This window comes from Callospermophilus lateralis, chromosome 6, assembly GCF_048772815.1.
Source record: "Callospermophilus lateralis isolate mCalLat2 chromosome 6, mCalLat2.hap1, whole genome shotgun sequence".
NCBI lineage: Eukaryota > Metazoa > Chordata > Mammalia > Rodentia > Sciuridae > Callospermophilus > Callospermophilus lateralis.
Genome location: NC_135310.1, coordinates 92,987,575 through 92,991,469, shown reverse-complemented (window position 1 = coordinate 92,991,469; position 3,895 = coordinate 92,987,575).

Below are 3,895 nucleotides of genomic sequence, written 5' to 3'. Positions count from 1 at the left end.
GGAGTGTGTGTGTGTGTGTGTGTGTGTGTGTGTGTGTTTCTGATTTCTTTCTCAGAAAATTCACTGTTGGTTCATAAGAAAGCTACTAATTTTTGCATATTGATGTTGTAAACCACTGCTTTGCTGAATTTGCTTATTAGTTCTATCAGTATTTCAGTGGAGTTTTTTCCCTCTTCTATGTATAGGATCATGTAATCTGAAAATGGTGATAATTTAACTTCATCTTTTCCTATTTTTCTTTTATTTCCTTCTTGCCTAAATACTCTAGCTAGAAATTCTAGCATTATATTAAACAGGAGTACTGAGAAAGAACATCCTTGTCTTGTTTCAGATTTTTACAGGGTTAATATTTCTGAAGTAAAATAATTTATTAATCAATTAATATTTTTTCTCATGGACCATAGAACACACTCTAAAACCTTAAATAATTTGCCACTGTCTGCAAGAGAGAATCAAATTATGTTGCCAAATATTTAAGGTTGTTAAATGCTTCTAATTTTCAGCTTCCATTATTCTTTTGCACAAATCTGTAATTCTAAACAAATGGTCTATTCATTAATTCCTCTTCACACATCTCATTTTATCTCTACATTTTGTTTCTTCTCAAGCCTTTTCAAGTATCAATCTCCAACAACTTAACATATATATCATATTTAGTTTTTATCAAAAACAATATCCAAACCAAAACTTCAGGTATTTTGATGCTCTTGATTGTGTTTTATGCTTAATCATATTCACAACATGGTGTTCTAATATAAGTGGTAGCAACTGAGTCTTGGTTATAATAGTGAATATTATTAAGGACATTAAGGACACTTGCTCATAACTTAGGACATTACAATTTTGTTATTCCATTTATATAGCTTAAGTTTACAATAAATTATTTTAATATATATAAAAAACATAAATACTTGAATGACACATATGGTTTCCTAGAACTGTAAAATCTATTAGAATAACATCATGACTGTTTCTTCATCCTCAAATACACACGTTTAGGAAATCTTTAAAACATTGTTTAGGATAATTACAGAACACTGAAGTTGTTTAATATATAATGGAAATTTTTTAAAAATTGCCATGAATAGTTTTAGATTAGACTATTTTGTCTTATTTTTACAATATTATACAAAAATTTCAAGGAGGAACTGGCTAAAAGGTAAAAACATGCTATGAACAAAACATAATAAGAAAATTAAAATGTATTAGGTTGTAGGAAACTGCTGTAGCACTACTTTATATTTTTCTTCCTTAATGATGTTAACATTTCCAGTGCCTATGCTTTAGAGTACTGGTCTATCAATGGGGAAGAACTGTTTAGTATACATGTTCCTGAAGTTATTTTTCACCATGAAGTTGCATATTTTTAAACTTTATTGAGGTAAATGATATTTTAGAATAACCATTTCACTTTCTTTTTTAGATTTTCTTAAAATAATTTGTGATATTTATTTAATTCACAATAACTCAAGACACTTATATATTAATGTAAACTGTATTCTCTGACTATAAAAATGCACCTACCTTATCTTGAATATTCTTTGTATCCCAACACTAAGCCAACACCTACTTTCTTTGATTTTAGTTGTCTGAAACTTTTTTGCCCACTGTTGTTTCAACCTTTCTGGATCATTTTGTTTCCAATATTTCTTTTGTATACAGCATATAATTTTTTATTGTTATTAACTGATTTATTCCAGTTATTTAGGAAAATAGACAAATTTAACTAAATGTAATTAAAGTAAAAATTAAAGACTTAGGTGTATCATTTTGTCTTATGTTTTCTCTTTCTAAACTTTCTTTCCTTATAAATATTTTCCCACTGAATGACCGAGCTTTGGGTTTTTTTACTTTCATTGTGAATGTATTTGCTTCTGTAATTTTGTAAGGATTATAGACTTTTAAAAATTCTGTTGAAATTTCTTTAAAATTTCCTACAATATAATTAGACTACTATTTGTAAAAATAATTTGTGACATATATATTATCTGAGAATTCCTGGAACAGGGAAATAAGTATTGACTACAACTCTGCATATGTTTAGACAGACAGTTATAAGAACTTTAAAAAGTGACTTGGAGATATTGTTGTACCAATTATTTTTATAAAATATACTGCAGCAGTCCAGCTCAGCAAAATAACCGGGGGGTGATGAACAACTTGTGTAGATTGATATAGCAGGAGTAGGAGCCGTTTATTGTAGGACAGAAGTGGTATTTATACATTTCATACAGCATATCTTAATTAGCATAAATGAGATACAACAGTCAACCAATAAGGAATCTCCACACTTAATGGCATTAACATAAACTAGATACAGCAGTCAACCAATAAGGAATCTTCACACTTAATGGCTCACTGGCTTTACTTCATAAACCACTCCCTCTGGCATTTTGCCAGGCGCCATCCTGACTTGTTTATAGACTCTAACAATATACTACCATAATGTGTAGTTTGAATGTTTGATATTGTTCAAAATGAGTAAAAAGTGAGTTGTAAGATATGAAGATAGATACAGAAGCTAAATGATGCACGCAAATACGTGTCAAAGTTCAACTAAACCTGTGATGAAGTAAGTATACTATCTCAATGTTTGTGTATATTGTTCTCATTTACTTTCTTATTTAATTGTTATTATAATCCCGTGAATTGGATATTATAAGGAATTTTATGCATATGAGAGATCTAAACATCAGAGACTAAACACCATTTTTGCAATATTTCTAAATGAGAAAATATGACTTTGGAAAGAGAACCTAAGTTTTCAAACTTTACTTTTTATTTATTTTTATTGATACATTATATTTATCTATAATAGGGAGATTCATATGTCTTAGACATACACGTAACAATATGCTTAATCTCCATTTCTAATACCTTTGCTTCCCTACATTCCTCCATTCCATTGATCCACTCGCTCTATTCTACTAATATCCCAATTATTGTTGTTGTTTTAATTAATAAATTATTATTATATATTTTTATATATCCTACAGCATGTATTGGGTCACATTTGTACATGGAAATAGCATAATTATTAGATTTGCTTTCCCAGTACTTTTCCCTGCTCTGCCCTCTTCCCTCACTTTTGATCCCTTGCCTCTACTCTATTACTTGTCCTTTATTTTCTTGAGATTCCACCATTTGTTTCTCTCCCTATCCCTCCCTTTTGCTACCAGCATGACATTTACTCAGTTTCTCCTAACAGGGCTGATGAGCTTATTGGAAAAAGACGAATAAACATAAAAGTTGAGAAAAGCAGGATATGGTGGATCAGTTAACTTCTGATGGAGGAGGACTGACAATGAGCAAGCTCCACATGTTTATTATATAGGTTTTCACAACAATGGATTCATTGTGAGAAAGTCACTTTAAAACAGAACCAAAGTCAAAAGTTTGAACAGCCCAATTACAGTCATTAGATTAAACCCACAATTCTTCATCCCCTGGCAGCTGGCACTGGATACTTAGGACATGAACTGATAAACTCCATGGTAACCATGGAATTTTCCTTTGAACCGGGTGTCACTATACAAAGAAATGGTTTTCTTGGAGCCTTTCCACCAAGAGATTCCTAAGGGAGGTGTCAGTCCCTGTCTCTGGGCAGTTCAAAAACCCATAATTCATTTGACACTCTGGACACCTCCTTTAGCTTCTGGATATGAGAAAAAAAAATCACACTTAACTTCCTGAATCTGGTTTATTTCAATGATCTCCAGGTCCATATATTTATGAGCACATGACAAAATGTCATTCTTTTGGGGGGGGTGAGTAAAGTTCCATTATATATACATACCACATTTTCTTCATCTATTCATCTTTTGATGGACACCTAGGCTGGTTTCACTACTTGGCTATTGTGAATTGGTATGCATGTATCACTAAAGTATGTTGA